The 17701-nt window shown below is 45.3% G+C and overlaps 1 protein-coding gene across 3 annotated transcripts in view; it reads left to right on the forward strand.

The window, feature by feature from the left end:
* LOC143368662 (glutamate receptor ionotropic, kainate 2) overlaps positions 1-17701 on the forward strand; it is an 89436-nt gene that overhangs the window by 31255 nt on the left and 40480 nt on the right. Inside the window, exon 1 of one of the 3 annotated variants that reach the window (XM_076811609.1) lies at positions 12675-12921. The exons of the other annotated variants lie outside the window; for them this stretch is intronic. The gene's annotated coding sequence lies outside the window, so the exon portion shown is untranslated. Of the gene's footprint in view, positions 1-12674; positions 12922-17701 lie in introns of those variants that run through there. 3 annotated transcript variants of the gene reach the window in all.

A 17701-nucleotide genomic window follows, 5' to 3' on the forward strand; every position in this document is an offset into this window, starting at 1 on the left:
TCGTAAACAGTCTAAAAACGAAGCGTATCGCTTTTCTCCCGGAGAAACAGCGAAAGGTACTTTCGCGTTAAAGACAGGGCGTTCTTTAAAATGTCCTGCACATTGCGCATACATCCTGTTTTCCTGGTTCGTTCCACTGGCGCAAAGAACTGAACGACTCGCGAAAGCAGCGGGTGACAATGAGTAATAGGAATGAATAAAGAGTATGCGAGAAGAAGCTTCCCCCGCTGAGAGCTCCGAACAGCGGAGCAGAATATTTGTCGTTCGAACCAAGTGAAAATGTAATGAGAGGGAATGCCGCCTCCTCGGGGAGCAATTACAGGGATTGGAGGAACACGCTGAGAATTCGCACGAAAAACGGATTAAAGATTACAGATTCCAGAAATACGTAGAACGACTGTGAGCACACGTGGAATTCATGATTAAATCAATACAATAATTCGTTAAATGCGCGATGAATTTTTCATTAAACTCGACGAGGGCATGTCTTATCGACGCCGATGGGAATCGTTACTATTTATTCGTATCCCAGTTTTCAGCATTAAATTTCAATAACTTTGATGAATATTAACACGCGGCATAGTTAGATTTCAACGTTTCAATCGAATTAACCTGTCCAATTTGAAGAGTCATTATATTTTCGGTAAATGAATTGCTCCGGGCTTATTAGTAATATCAGATTATTTTGTTGGCGATCGACGCGCAGGCGTACAGATTTCATTAAATCTTTGATCCCAAGTCTCTCGGGCTGATCCGAGGAGTATCCTGCTACACTGCTAATTCCGGCAGGAATTACCCGGATTCTCTAATACGGTACCTTTCTAAAATACCAAGATTGAAATCGCTAAGGAACTCGGCAACAGTTTACAGCATTCGACGTCGCACTTTATTACATTCCTCGCCTCCTAGAAACGGAAAGAACCTCCGGGACAGTCCTCTGTCTCTATAACGTCTGCAGGAATTCCCTCGCGCCAGTGTGTCCGTTCAAAACATCAGATTTCATTGCGCAAGAAACGCACCCGATAAAGAAATACCCGGTAAATATTACCACATCACTCTGGGTTAGAAGTCGAGAGTATTCGCCTCCATTTAGTACGAAATACTCAAATGCTCCTAATTCCACGTTTTAAGCTACCGCAGGTTCCACGACAAAAGGGATTTCTCTGCGACTTTTTCCGCGACCCGGTGACGTTACGGTGTTTGCCATGTTTATTCATCCTTCGTCGCCTCTACCGAGCTTTTTCATTCGAGCTGCCCGCCCCTTGGCCCACGAAAATAATTTATCTCGGTGACGTAATGAAATCACTCTTGCTATCTTTGTGCCCGATTCGCGACGCTTCCGAGGACGTGTTTCATAGCTGGCAGAAGGGACGCGCCGGAACGGAAGTCGTATTTTTGATCGCTTTCACGCGCTACTATCAGAGAACCTATTGCACTTTCCGTTGATATAGCAACCTAGCCCAACGTTATCGAGATTGCACAAAGCTACCTTTTGCTCCTCGTTATATAGGTGCCCCATGACGCGCAAGTTTATCGTCGACACTATCAAACGTCCATTGGAAATTCCATTTTCATATTCAGACGGGCGAGCAGCGAATAATTCGAGCCCCCACCGTACTTCGTCAAAAAGCTATATGTTCTTCAAAATTTCACTGGCCAAATGTCAGAACAGAATCAATGGTGCAGGTAGAAACATTTATCTACCTTTTATATAAAGAGTTACCGCGCATTTTTACTCTGCCATTGAATTTCCCCATTTCATATTTCCAGACATTTTCAAGAGATTCTTCAACTACATAGGCGGCGAGAACTATTACTCATCGAGCTACCCGGTTCCATAAATTCTATAAGAAAAACTATACTTCTCAATTCCTTTTCACCCTGCGTTTAAAAAAAAAAGAAATGACACTCCCTCGTACCCAGTCACAAGTTCTCATCGCGTGCGCCACGTGTAGCCACCACTCTCGAACTCAACTCCGAGAACGTCCGTCGCGAGTCATTTTGTAATGCACGTTACGTATTCAGCGCGTACAGTGATGGCCAGGTTCGCCTCCGAAAAATCCCAGAAACCATCATATCCATTACCGCCGGCTAGACGCCCGTAACTCACAGGATTTACTGAAACTCACGCGAGCGTCGCCCACGAGGAATGTGCATCACGTGTGCGGGTCGTTGCGTCTCTGAGGTGCAGACAGCTGCACAAGGGACTGGTTGGCAGGCAACGAAAGAGAGATAGTTGGCCTGCTGGTTTTAATATTCGAGTCCTCGCCCCGAGGTAGTTGCAGCAAATTCGGCTGGCTTAGCCTCTGAACGGAGGAATTTATCGCTCGTACGTAAGAGGGTCTAACAGTCAGCAAAGACCGGCAGAACCAGCCACGATGGTCTCGTCGTGCCTTCGCGGATAGGATCATCGATTATTACATTTCACATCCGGCCAGCGACTTGCCACTTGCCATAGATATTGGCCCCGGATCCGCGGGCCGCGAAATCCGCGGAGGAGTGCATTCCTCGACTTCCTAGCAAGTGGAATAGGCCGGAATTCACGGTGGAACGCGAGCGGGTATTTTAAAGACGGAACGCGGACCTACGGGCTCGAATAGACGCTCGGGATAGTTACGTAGCCGAGATTAATTGAACCAGCCAGCCCCTTATGGGTATTTTAAATCTCGTTCGTTGATACAGCGAATTCCTTTCCGGTGATCATGCTTTTATTACCCGCCGGTTTGGCTGCTGGGGAAATTTTTATCCGAGGAGTGCGTGGTGTCGACGTTAACCGTTACCGGGATTCATGGCAGGCTTAAATGCTTCAGTGATCGTATGTATGTACTTTTCAAAACATTACTGAGAGCCTGTGCGTAGTATGGACCGATGATCGAAGATTAATCAGCGTTACTGACTATTAGATACAAAATGACGTTTGCACTGCACCACTTAAGAGTGGCTAGCCATTGTTCAAGACGGAGACTATATTTGCAAATGGTAAACAAGTATTCCACTTAACATTCTTCTTGTCTTCTTGTTCTTTATCCTCAGATATGGCGCGGACCAGCGTCAGATTTGTTGCGAACCATGTCGCGTTGCTTGTTCATATGCACCTAAGAGTTTTGTTGAAAGCTTCGAAGCGTATCGACATTAGTTGACAACGCTCTCGCGGGTTACGCGAGCAGAGCTGAGTGCAACATTAATATTCCCGGCAAAAGAAACTTTGCCCCAGAGTGTTTCAACGATTTCACTCGAAACTGAATGGGCAGGGCAGCTTTTATTCTGGGCCGACGGCGCGGCCGTGCAATAACTCAGCGCGCGGCCACTCGAAGGTTAAAAACGTTGAAAAATAATGGCAGTTCTCGGTGTGCTCGAGGGTAGCGAGGCATCGTGAAGAAAACTGTGAACAGGACGAGGGAGAACGATGTACGTTACCAACGAAAGGCTGCTCACAGACCTCGAAAGCTATCGTTGCTCGCGCTTCCATTCAATTTTCAACCAACTACGGCCGATCGATGACGCGCATATTCGCAGTCCTCCTTTTCCTCGCCCGACAGAGCTCCGCGCGAACGTCGCGGTACTTTCCACCGGCGACCGACTGTGCGTGCTAATGTAACGATATTACTCGAAGGGACCGCGGAACAGGAGATTCCGATACAGCTCCCAGAATTTTTACTTCCCCCAAGGGTACGGGATTACCGGCGACTTAGAATTTAATCTGCATAGGTATCAAACTTTGCGCGAACTTTCGGATCCAACTTAGTTTTACGGCGTCCGTTGTCTTGTGGGACTTCCGCCGGTTCTCCGAGAAAAAAAAAACAAGCTGTGTAGGGGAGACCGGGGCTAGTTGACTAACGAGGTTAGTTGACTAATTCCCTTTAATTGTTGTATTATGTTATAAATTATGCTGCGATTCGCGACATTGAAGCATAGGGATGACCAGCCATTTAATGTGCCACCGTGACAAAAATTTGCGTGTTCTATCAGTGAGGGTGAAAAATCTAAAATATTTTTAAAATATTTAACAATTTTAAAATGACAATTAGTCTTCTGCTTCTTTCCTGCCTCGTCAGCGTGACTGATTGTAATTTCCCAACTGAATGTAATAGGTATAGTTACTGGAATGTTGGTTTCGTGGTAAAAGTTTAAGTCAGTGCTTGAAAACTTTTATAATATCGATTTCGATTCTCCAAACGTATATAAAGAACCTTTGTTCTGATTAACTATTATGAAGAACTAGGTAACTGTTATACGGTTCCTATTTCCCTGCTCATATCGATTCCATAACCGTTATTATTTCGGTTGTATATTGGTTCCGAAACGGTTCTAGAATCAATTCTTGTATCGACTTTTCCCTAATTGTTATCATTCATTATTTTACCTGCAGATTACTGTATATGTGCATATTTTTTTACAAAATCCTTATAGAAACAGGAGAAACTTTTAACTTCCTATTCTGAATAATATAGTGTGTGTGAATGTAAAAAATATGTAGCTGATTTATTTATTGCAACGCTTTATTAGAAATCAATGATATGTATAAACGTTTCTCCTGTTTCTATAAGGATTTTGTAAAAAAAATACCTATGCACATATACATTAATCTGCAGCTACAATAATTAGTGATATTACTTAGGTAAAAGTCGATAGAAGAATTGATGCTAGAACCGTTTCGGAATCGATATAGAACCGAAAAAATAACTGTTATGGAACCGATATGAGGAGGGAAATATGAATTCGTAACAGTTGTTTGGAATAAAGGTCCTACATAACCGATTTAATCAGGACCTTTATATAACAGTTTTAAACAGTTATTTTCTGAACCATTTCAAGCCCTGGTTTAAGTGACGTTGTAGTTTAAGTAAGTTTGAACTGTCCATCATATAAATTAGCAAAGAAGCCAAAGAATGCGACGATAAAAATAGTGGTAAGATTATATCGTTTGCAGAACTCACCTTCGCAAAGTTATTTTACGTCATAATTTTAATTTTCTTAATTAGCGAAAGATGAATTGTAAATGTGCCGCCTGGAAAGAATGCAATCATCAATCTTTAATTCGATATTTATACAAAGACGAACTGTAGAAAGCTACAGGGACCGAAGATAAATCGCCGAGGCTGGTCCGTAAGGAGCACATATTTCAGGCGCTGCAATTTACTCGCACCTGTAATCTTTCAGCTCGTAACACTTTATTCAGAAAACGAAAATCGAGCAAAACTGCACGGGAATACAGGAGCGGGTTTGATCTTCAGTTGTTTGCCAGTATTTAAGAAATAGGTAGCTGTAAAGATATATTATTCCCCTTTCGAGGTTTCGCTTCTCTCGCCAGCCAATTTTTCTCTCGCGCAACCGTGAGGTAAATTCGAGGGGGTGCCATTAATCATTAACGCTACTCAATATGTATTACCAAAAACGACACTTTCGAGCTCCCCTCGTTTCATTTAACGGCTCGCACAACGCGTCGTCGAATCATCCATCAGGTGCATATTTGCACGAATACATGTTACACACGTGCCTACTGGAATTGAGTTTAAAAAAACCACCCGCAGAAATTTAAATTGCCCATTAAATATCGGAGTACGATTTTATGCGCGTCGGTGGACCCGTAACGCGGAAGAACGACACGGTTTTAATTTGAAAATGGCTAGAAGCAATTTTATGCCTTGCTACTTTCGTTCGTTGTGAAACGCATAAAACCCACGGGCACGTACAATCGTTTCGACTATTACGATCTCTTGTGGCGAGATATTTCACCGCCGATTTTCAATTTCCGTAATCCGAAATGTTAACGCGTGGCAGCGACTGCCTTGGCTGGAATTATGCTGAAAACTTTCGCCAAACATTGCGCCAGATGTTCAAAAAGAAACTTATCAATGTTCTACTAGAAGGTGGCGCGGATTAAAATAATTAAAATAAAATCGGAGGATTTATGGCTACTTCTTACAGCGAGGTTTTCAAAAAGCTCTACAATCAAGTTTCATTTCACGTCTCTTGGAATTTCACTGTGTGCCAGGATGCGATTATCCACCCCCGCGCGGGAGTAACATTATTCCAGGGGAAAGGAACCCTTTCGGAGCGAATCATTGAACGGAAAAATAAACCCAATCGCCTTCTGATGAACCGTGGTCCAATACCTACGCCCGACACAATCGACGCCTATAAATCCACCACATTCGTTTGGTGCACGAAGTTGAAAACGGAACGATTTTCCATTTCTCCTTGAAGCCACGGTAAATTCGTTTCAGTCGGCACAAATATAACGACAAAAGAAATGCTTATGGCGAGAGATCATACTTCTTTGTAAGTGTCAAGCAAGTAATTTACAACAGAGAAAAAGGCAGAAATTGGAGAAGCAACGAGAACATGTAAGAAGGGAAAGATAATCAAGGTTGGAACGCAAGGAGAACGATTGAGTAATACATATAAAATAAGGAATATGAATGCCTCCTTCTCCTTCTTCCCCTTCCTGCGAATTCTTGGTACATCTACCTTTCTCTCGATTCTACCTAAAATCTTCGAACCATCTAAAATAATCCGCGGTCAGAGATTTGCACGGATTTAAATGGAAAACTTTGCGTCGTCGATATCCTTTTTCTCCTGGCATTATTTTCTTCCAGCCATTGTTTTGTTTATCTTCCTATCATTGAATTGCAAAATACAGTTGAACATGGCCAGTTGCCCGTCGTTTTTATTCGCGAAGGTGGGCGAGGCGAATTCACTGGGGTAAATGTGTGCGAATTTGAGGAATGCAAACTTTAATCGAACGAAGGGTATTTTAATTATGTATGTGATTTTAATTGGACCCCTTCAGAGTGGAATTGCAATATTTACCTTCTCCAACTCTTCAAATAGTGGAATTAATAGTAGTAAAAAGTATGCAATTAATAGCATTCACCTTAAAAATTTAACGTTAAAACGATAATGGAGGGAAACTGTAATTGCTGCCAAAGTGGATAAAACTCTGTCGAATATTGCGAAAAGGATTCCGTGATTTTTTTAATTAAACGACAATGATTCAGGTGGACAGCCAGTGGAACTCGATGAGCGCTATGTCTCTGTAATTAACTAATAAATTTACGTATCCGCGAGTACAGATATGCTATTCGTAGTACATACAAGAGACGTTTGTTGCAACTGCAAACGCGTGCAATAATTGCTTCACGGTTTAGTTCGCTTTACATAATTATTCTAGTGATAAAATATCGGCGCAATTGTTACCGGCGAAATAATACGATTCCCATTGAGCGATCGTTAACGAACTGCACAATACTCACGTGTTTATTGTCTCCTGTAAATTTCGGGCGACAAAGACACTATTAATTGGAACGTTGGAATTTTAGGATTGCCGGTGGAAAGCGTTCCCCTAACGAGTGCCTCTGAATTATCCAGTAACGATTTCTAACGACCACGCTTAACGCCTTTTCGTTGCAGCATTTCTAATAACTCTTATTCTGTTCACAAGCACGGGGCACGAATACTTGTACGCGGTGTTAGTATTAGCATCACCATTAAACGCACTAAGCTTTTCGCGAGCTGCGGGGCTAGAAAGTACTTGGGAAATAAAATTAATTCAAGAATTCCGTGGAACTTTATTCGACGGAGTGGCGCTCTGAATACGGCGGTCCTGTTATAAATTTCTGCTTCGCGTGGCTCATGCGGGGGCGCATATATTATTCCGCGAGAAACAAAACTATCGCGAAATACGAAGCGGCCCCCGAATGCCAAGAGAATTTAATTAAAGGGAAAAGAGATTTTTTTTCGTTCGTCGCCCATCCGAGAATCGCCGGCCGACTTGTACGCTCCGTAAACACCTGCGCTACGCTCTTTCCTCTTTACATCTTGCGCATCCTTTCAAAACTTTAACCATTTGGATCGTCTCGCGCGCGGCTGCCGCTGCTTTCTCGCGCAGTAATTTCGCTCCATCGCGGCCGCGCGATTTATCGCGAAAGAACAACGAAAACACGTATTTCCATGGAATTGATTATTAGATTTGCACGCGGCAATATTTGATACGAATATAAATGCTCGAATAGCTGTAATCCACAGTGAGAGCAGACTGCAAATTTATTATTAAAAAATATATTTTTCATAAGCCGCAATTAAATGGTCTTGAACACAGGGTGTTGGTGGGATAAAACGGATATAACGTTAAAGCTGCATTAAATAATACTTTGCTAAGTAATTTGACGCGTTCTGAAAGCTTGCTGAAACCTTCAGGTCTCTCACAAGACTGTTAATCTTCAGTCCCTTGCTGAAATAATATTTAAATATGTAGAAACCCTAGAGGATTTCATACCATGCACTCCCCTAATCACCACCCTCGGAAAAGATCCCCTCGCTTGCGCAGTAATAGTCGTACCTCCGTTCCGTTCATAAAATGCACGAATAAACGTTTACCGTCTAAATTGTACGCATTGAAACTTGAGACTCGGGCGAAAGTCACGGCTGGGTGTTTCCCGCTCCGGACGAACGATGAAATTTTCAACGCTGCCCAACAAATGCGCCGCCATTTCAAGTCGAATCTCTCGTTAATTCACCGCCGGCGCTCGTTCTCCTCCTCGCAGGCCGCGGAAAATTGAGATCCATACGGTGCGGCGCGCGTCTTCGCGGACCCCTATCCCTCGAGAAATTACGCCATTATCGCGCAATTTTTCCGGCAAGACATTCTGCGAGACACTTTAAGACACTTTGCTATCGCGGCGCGAGAGAAATTTGTTTCGCAGCGAGGAGGAGCAACGTCCCCGCCGACGGAATAATCTTGAGCGAGGCTGCGCGTCGGAAGCGATTAAAAACAGGTAGACAACGTTATTAAAAGCCGCGGAAGCGGAAAGTCCGAGTCAATCCGCCCCGCGGAGGCCGCACGGGGTGGAAATTTCGCGGCTCTTGTGTCCCGCGTCGCGTCGACCGCGTACATCAGAAGCTACGACTATTAAGGAACAAAAGGGGGAGGATAGAACGCGAGCGGAGTACACTCAGGAATATGGAATACGGGGCGGAGAGTAGCAGGGACGGGGACCGGGAGATATACACGGAAAATGAAAGAGCACGGGTAAGGAAACTCATTGTTAGAGCGAAGAAAATGAGAAAAACGCGGGGACAAATAGGGGGGGTGGCGGGGTAAGAATAAATATTAAACGGAACCGTAAAGGGGCGGGTGGGGATGACCAGCGAAAAGTTGATGGACACGGAGAAAGAATAACGCGGACGGTAATATAAAATGTAGCAAAAGGAAATCGTCGCGAGTGTAAAGGGGGGAAGAAGAAAAGAAAAAGGGACGGAAGAAAGCCGTTGGTTAGTAGGATATAACGTATACACGTGTGGTGAAGGGGAATAGGACGGAGAACGTTGACGTAGGGAAAACAGAGGCGAAGGTAGGAATAAAAAGTACGAGTGAGACATGACGAGGGAGAAGAAGCCCGTAAAGTCTTGCCACGGGAATTTCATATTCCCCTTCTGGAACGGGTTTCTCCATGCCGGAGGGAAGGTCGAGACGGGAGTAAGGATCTTAAACTCGAAAGTTTACCCGCTGAAGTGGTTAGCTCGACCGCGATCTATGCCCTTGCCCAGAATTTACAAGTCCTTAAATCGCGCCCCGACGGAGGGGTTTGTTCGAGGGTGTTAAATTCTTCGCGCGCCGAATCGCCCGCGGGCTCCTCTCCGATTATAATTGCGACAACTTCGTTACGCGCGGCGAGTAAATCTCTGGGCATTGAAAAGCCGAGCCGCGCGTTACCCAGCGTGAGTTATAATAGGGAGACCTAACCTCTGATCGATCAAAACGTAGGAGAGGTTCGATCGAACCGGTTGGTGGACGACTTCGAAGAAAAGCGCGCGACGATGATTGATAGTCAAAAATGCGGACGTGCTCGCACGTGCTGGAACCATTAGGGCGAAGCACTTTAACGGGGCCTGGCTGTTCTACAGAGAAGAAACAAAAAGGACTCGGCAGCTTCGGCCATCAATAAGACGTTACGTCCAATATGCGAGCGTTTTTCGCCCAGACGTTCGAAATTATTTCGCCGCTCGACGGCCCCGTGAAAAAGGGGATGAAACCGAGGGGGCGGGGCCGGCCGGTGAATAAAGTGAATCCCCAGCCGGGGAAGTTTTCCATTCCCTCTTCCCACCTTTAATTAACCGTCGCGAGGAAGTCGCGAAAAAGTCATCGACGGGGCGTAACGGCTCCCGATCGGGAACCAATTCCTTTGTACGTTCGATACGGATTCAACAGCCGCGGATTATTAACGACCAATCTGCGGCGAGATTTCTCGTTCAACCGTGCATAAGTTTATCGACACGGGTAATCGATGAATCGGCGCCTACTTCCGTGGATGTGGCTGAATGAGCGATTGAATCGGTAGATTAGCTATGCAACTTACTACTGTTACTTTGACACTATCGCGGCCCAACCAGTTGAGCGTTAATTCCTGAATGCTCGTAGCGTTTATACGTACCGGCAATAAATCCGATGATTCTAGTTCGTCAATTAAATACCCCCGAGAACGATCTTGACGCGCGCGATTGGCGACGGGGAAAAATTGCCGCTAAAATTGGACGCGCGGACGGCAACAGCTTTTTATCGCGCTCGACGTGAAGCCACTAAACACGAAACAGTTAATTGGCAATTGGATTAACGCGGCGCGGAATTCAATATTCGCACACGAGCGCGACTTCGTTCGGCTTCCCGGCGATGGTTATTAACCAATTAGTTCTTTCGGCTGTACGGACCTCCGTGTCGTATTTAATTGTCTCCGCCCTCGGTCGACGTGCGCGTTTAATTGGGCCCGTTTCTTTTTTCCCTTCTTTCCGCCGCTTGTCCCACGGCCGTGCGGAATTATGGGACGCCCGTTGAAACTTCCCTCGCGGCTTTACGCAATCTCCCGAGACGGCCGCAAAAACTTTCCGTCCAAGAATTCCGGTGTTGCCTCCCCCCCTCGCCCCGGTGATATAGTGCAACGGGCTTTAATTTTCCGGCGGCGGTGTTCAAAATTTCTATCCAAGTTTTACAATTCAACGGGCCAACCATAGGGCGGTAACCAATGTGAATCACCTTGAAACAATCGGGAAGTTAGCGGCGGGGTAACTGCCCAGTTCGAGAAAATTACGTTCGAAGAAAGTAACTTTCCGTCGGCGGGGGAGAGAAACGGGAAAAAAACGCCGCTCCTGCCGCGAATTGGACGACGCCGCCGCGTAGAGCGTGGCGTAGATCAAGCGTGGCTGCGATTAATCGATTCATGAGGACTCGACCATTTCGGTCAAGTGGGAAATTTAACGGGCAACAAGGAATTATGGTCCCGGAGTAACTCCGCGTTGTGCATACGCCGGTGGGCAGCCAGACGAAATTAATTTACATCGTCGCGGTAGGAGACCGCCTTTGAAAACATTTCCCGCCTTGCCCATCCCGTTTCCGGGGGTTGCAAAAGTTTCCACTTAAAAACCAAGGTGTGCGCGCGCAGGGCAGGCCTTTGTCACGAGCAATTCCGTGGATTCTTTTCCCACTTGGGACGGCTTGAATTTCCCGACGCGACGTCGCGTGGCACGGGGCCGCAGCTTTTAAAAACGTAATCCTCATTAAATTGCATCCTGCATAGCTTGGCTCGGCCCTGTTGAAGCGTCAAAGTTACTTTAACTTTGACACGGGCGCAGTAACGGAGCCAGCTAGCCGGAGCAATTATAGAATAGCCGACGTTTCAATTAACTTGAAGCTGCATCGGTTAAGGGAGACGCGATCCACGGCCATATAAGCATGCCTGTTTTTACTATTATGCTGAAAATTAACGTGTGCCGTGTACCGCCCGGGAAAACAATGAAATTGCAATTAACAGGCACGTGAATGAATTAATCCAGATTCTCTTTTGATTCCACAGAAAATGCGCAATTAATTAATTGAACCGAGCGCCCCGCGTGCTGAAATTGTTTTACGAGCGCGGAATCTCGTTACAGCGATATATGCTCCACCAAATAATTAACTATTTACCTTCCAATCCAAAGCTCTTTTGTCCCTTCTTCGAAAGAAACCGTTCGATCTTTACACGTCTATAAATCCTTGCAAAGAAAAATCTCACTAAATGTAAGTGGAAATAATTCCAAATTGCACTCGACCCCTTTTGATCCCACCATTATCTTCATTTTAATTAAATGATTGTCCTTTCGTCTTCTGCCTGTCAATAATTTTCACGGCGGTATTTTACTTTTCACGTCGCGCTGCTATGTTCTGTCACTTCGAAGCTGTAACCAATCTAACAAGGGTAAACACGCCCGATCCAAAACTTCCGTATCGAACGACCGCTCAATTATTATTCCTCCCGCCTCTGTTTCTTCCGTTTCGGCAGTTCGCCGCTCGGAAAAAGGACAGCGCAGTCAACTGGCAATTTATAATTCAATGACTTCATAATTTTACATTTCCAACAACTAAAAGCACTTTGACCGCATAATAGTTTCATAATTGAAGCCTCGGCTGCGCAGGAATTTTTAATCGAGTTTCACAGAATTCGCCCCCTGTAATTCGGACCTCGTTGTTAATTCAATCGGAACGTCCTATCCGTCGGATTGCCGTGCGTCGTGTGTAAACTCGATAATAAGCGAAACGCGCCTGCCGCGCGCGGCGAACGCTCCGTGTGGCTGACTGTGCGGGATATATTCTACTGGCGGAGTCTTCGAGGTGGGCAACGTCGCACCGCGTGTATTTAGGCTGGTCCAGGCTAAATTTAAATCAGTCCGTGGCAGGGCCACCGAACGCGAAACTTCGCTAGACGTTCCTATCGATTCCGACGCTTCCGTCGGCGTCTCGCCTTTCCAGAAGATTCTCAGAGACCGAAAGTTCTAACGCGTTCAATTCCCCGGTTTGTTTTCTTCTTGCTGGCCGAACCCAGGACGGTTTAAGAATGATGGAATGAAGAGCACCGCGCGACTGGCGCTCGACGAATCGTTATCAATAAGAAGGTGAGCCTTTGAATTTATTATTGTTGGGATATTGGACGAAACGTCACGGGGGGTGCTCTATGTTCAGTATCCTTATTAGGGGTTTGTCGTTTAATTCACTGTTTTGACACACGCGCATTTCTGTTTCCGTAATAGCGCGCTAAGCATTTACGGTTAAAAGAATCTTAAAGTAAACCTGTCTGCGCGAGGTCACCTGAGACCACTAGCTAAATAGGTTTACGATACCACAGTATCAACATAAAATGGCATGGTATTTGTAGAATGTTGTGGTCGAGGGGCATAAAGACAACGGGGATACGAAACGCTGCTCTCTTACCATACTTTCTGACCGAGCGAACGTTATTCCTCTGCGCTGTAAATGCTCAATTGTTATTTCGTGGAAGTTCCAACCGCGCAACGAAACAACTGGTTCAATGCACAGCTTAAGCTTAGAACGATACGAATGTCAGCAAAGCGCGAGGCAGAGCTGCCATTTCATTAATCCAGGATATTTTATTTTTCACACTTTACGATCTAAAAAATCCGTGTTTGGAGTTTGCACGCATTAAAAGGACAGATGGCTCGACGCGATTTTACTCTCATATCGATACGATCGACGGAATTTAGCCGGGAAAGAACGACATTTTGTATACAAAATTGAAAAAGCCAAACACATCGCAGCGCGAACAGAATATATATATAGCGGTATGATATTAAAAAATAAAACTTAAAAGTCGATTAATAATAAAAAAAAACGAGAAATAATGAAAAGTAATAAAAATTCAAAGACACGCTTGTTATTTTAAACTCGCGATTATTTGCAGTTGTATACAAATTTCCGGGGGGAAAATGATCTGAAAAACAGGGAACAGCATAGTGAGAACTTGTGGAGACTTATCGAGAGGCGCAAGCACAGCGCAGCGAAACTCGAAGGCTCGGAGTTCTTTGCGCTCGTGTCGCGATATCGAAACGAGGTCGTCGCTAGGCTTTCCACAACACCGACACTCGGCTTCTGCTTTTTAACGACCGTGATATCGACGGTAATTCCAGGGGAATAAGTCGGCCTGTTCCCTATACTTATTCAGCTGAGCTTCCCCCGTCATTCCTTCGACAGCAATTATGTCGGGTTCAGCTTGCAATTAAGCTCTGGTTCGGTCCCTGAATGGCGGAGCTAGAGCTACTATTACCGATAAATTTATAGCCTTATCGATATCTTACACGGAGAGGGCTTGTTAGGGATCAAGTAAATGCAAATGACCGATGAAAGGAATTATTAGTGTTCCCATTGACTAAAGTACCGAGGGTCCAATAATACAGTATACTTATAAAGTAGGGGCAAAGTAGATCGGGGCATTCGATGCACGATTTCAAGTGATCATCGTTAAGCGAATAATACTTCTTATCTACGTAGGAAGTACTTCCGAGTGGTGCTTATTTTTCCAGGCGATCCGAGTATTCGAAAGCCGCGGCCGTAGCCGTTAATTATTTTCAATCCCGTAGTCGTTGAAAACTAGATCCGTGCATGGTGTGCGCGCACATTGCCCCGGCTAATTGGGCAAACATTCCAGTTTCCGTTCTCTTGTTCGCGTCCGCGCTGACATCGCTAATTCCAATTTCCGCGGGCGCAACAATTTACCCCGCCATAACGGCGATAACCGTAAGAAACGCCGGCTGAAATTCTCCGCGGAAAGTTCCGCCTCGCAGCGGCCGCCGGCGGAAGAGCATCTTCCGCTATTTCACCCTTTCGATTCGAGCGGGGCTTTTTCAATGGCGCCCTCCGCATACGTTCCAGCATTCTACGGCCGCTATTTTTTCCGAATTTTGCGGCCACGTGAAATCATGATATTCATAATCTCGCCGGCGCGCCGCGCGTTGGCTTGAAGTTCCATAGAGGCCGGCCGGCATTGGTCGATGGAGCCGGACCGATATTCAATTCCTGTACGAGCCTCGAGTGGTTAGAGTGCTGTTTCCAACGAATCGAGACCAATAGCCAAGCGGCAGGCGAGCCTGCCTGCTTCTGTTTGAATCGCGTCCAAATCAACGTAGGTGCCTCGTGATAGAGATACAACCTCTAGATGCATGAATAGAGTTTGTAGTCTGACGCGCAGTGGCCACTATTCTTTAATTCCAGCGGCTCGAGACGGCACTACATCAAGAGCTCGTACGTGCCCTGTAAAGAATGGCGCGAAGGAGTGTAGCGTTATCGATAGAGTTCCTCTGGCAATTAGTTTCGTAAGTAGAAATCGAAACTGAACTTTCGACCGTCCTTTATAGAACGGACAAAGATGTTCGCGATATAACGATAATCATTGGGGCCAAGTTGCTTTACGGCTTTCAATATCGTAAATTTTCATGACCGGCCGAGCATTGTGCACACGAGCCGCTCGGTTGGAAAACAATGAACAAGATCGAGTATTGTGTCGCCCGGCGAATAGCTGCGAGGTTCGGCAAACGAGCGAGCCAGCAGCTTCTGGATCGGACTTTGCACAGGCCGCAGGAAAAATGTCGCGGGCGTCGGATGTCAAAGAATTCCAACGGATGCGAGAGGAGTTTCAGCGTTCGTGTTATACAAGGACGAAGTGTCGTATGTTAAAAACTAACTGGCATTTATAGGGAATTCGTATAAAGCTCGAAACGCAGCTGAACGCTGGTTGGCATTGTCATCGATGATGAAAGCTTCGTTGCGTATTTTTGGCCCGACGATAAAAATATCTGTAATATCCGATGTGGGTGTATCGATTCCCTCCAACCCAGCTGCACCGTTCCCACTGTGCCTTTTTTTGCTAAAAAATAGTTGCAACGATCCTACGCGAAGTTCTGACACAATCTTGCTCTGAATCATTTGCGGTTATGCAATATTGCAGTTGGCGAGCAAACGACTGTTTCGGTTCTAATTTAAGTGTAAAATAAAAACAGTCGACTGGAAGCAGCATTCCTGGAATGTGGAATTTCTTCCTCGTTCTTTTTCCGTTTCGTTGGCTGGAAGTTGTTTAAGGGGCGATTGCGCCTTGTTGGGCCGAAAAATAGGTAATTCTTTGTGAATTTTTGGTACAAAAACGGTTCGCCAAATTATTTTGAGGTTTGACGGGCTGTTTTATTGTGTCTTGAACTATTGCTCTGAATTTTTGTGTGACAGTGAAAAGAAACATGGCAGATGCAGAGAGAGCGAAGAAAAATAATCGGGAGGCCCTGGCGTTGACGAGAAGTACTGTAAGGATTATCCGAAACACAAAAAGAAAAAGAGATTCTTAAACTATACGAATGGGTGGTAGTAGATTAAGAAAAATAAAAATATGTTAAAATGGCAGCCTTTTGAAGAAGATGAAGCGCCCTGATTTGAGTCTGAGGAAGGTTTTGCCTCCAAATCGGGAAAACTTCTTTGAATAAAAAAGGAACGGTAACAGATACGGCAATAAATCTCTCAATAAACGCTCTCTCTGTAACTGCCATGAATTTTTTTTTACCGTAACACAAAAATTCAGAGAAATAGTTCAAGATACAATAAAACAATCTGCCAAGCCTCAAATTAATTTGTCGAACCGTTTTCGTACAAAAAATTCACAAAGAATTACCTACTTTTCAGGCCAACAAGGCGCAATCCCCCCTTAATAGATGAAATAGAGCGGGTGCTAACTGTTAGATATATTAAACGGACCGTGGAAGGTAGGAATATGAGCACAAAGCAGCACGCCGGACCGACGGCCCGATACGAAGCGTCACTTTTCAAAACTTCTCAGTCATCTGCGCGCCGTTTCTCGGCGATTGTCACGCGGCAAAGTACACAGCTGGGAAAGAGTATGAAAATAGTCCTTTGACGTCAACCACAGTCACCATAGCCGCGTTTGCTGTGCTTCGCACCCTTAAAACGAGCTCGCCAAGTTCGGCTTTTCGGATTTATTTACAAGCGAAATTCTCTTCTTTTGAGCCGCCGTTGGACGTTGAAGTTTGGCTCACGCGTTCAATGGAGAGGTGTAGATCGAAATCTGTCGGTTTTATCAACCTGCATTTTCCTTCCATTAAACTCAGCATTTAGTGGAACACGGAGGGCGAAGCTATCTGTGGAATTTCCATTAATTAATGTATCAGAAAGTAATCAATTAATACCGATAATCATGTGCAGCTTCCGAAACAGGGGTTTCACAAAGCCGCCATGCAAGGTGCTCTCTGTTCCGCATGAATGCGTGCCTCCTGTGCTCATTACCCTCGTTATTACTATACCTATAGCATTATTATCGGTATCATTACCGCAACCGTTACCATTGTCAGTCCTCTAATCTTCGTGACGGCAAGACTTTGGCTCCAGACAATGACGGCCACGCTTTTGCCAGCCGATCGATGAACATCTACGCTCTCACGTGCCCGCTGGACCCTGTGGCCCATAGTCGCGCACGGGCACACAAAAGCCGCATGCAAAATGGTCAGGAAATTTGGCCGCTTTCCATGCAAACGTAAAAGCTCGATCGCTAATTTATTAAATCCCAGGACCGAGCAGGGAGCGGGAGGCAAATGCTGTAGGTCCGCGGTGTCCGCGCTGGGAAAGCGCAGATTTTTCAGCCGAGCTTCCACTGCGAACGATTTTTTTTTTTGCAAATAGCTATGTACTAACAGTGTCGCAGTTTCTCTTCCTTTGTTACGAACTTTCGCGTCGTTAAACTAACACGAAACCTGTATTCCCGGGATATTTCCATCGGAAATTCGGGAATCATACCGCGTAACGTATGTCCTGTCGAAACTTTCCCCCGTATCTTTTTCGTTCTTTGCGCGAGTTTAAGTAAACTGCTTGCTTGTTCATCCGTTTGTT

The sequence above is a fragment of the Andrena cerasifolii genome, chromosome 5, assembly GCF_050908995.1.
Source record: "Andrena cerasifolii isolate SP2316 chromosome 5, iyAndCera1_principal, whole genome shotgun sequence".
NCBI classification, from domain to species: domain Eukaryota; kingdom Metazoa; phylum Arthropoda; class Insecta; order Hymenoptera; family Andrenidae; genus Andrena; species Andrena cerasifolii.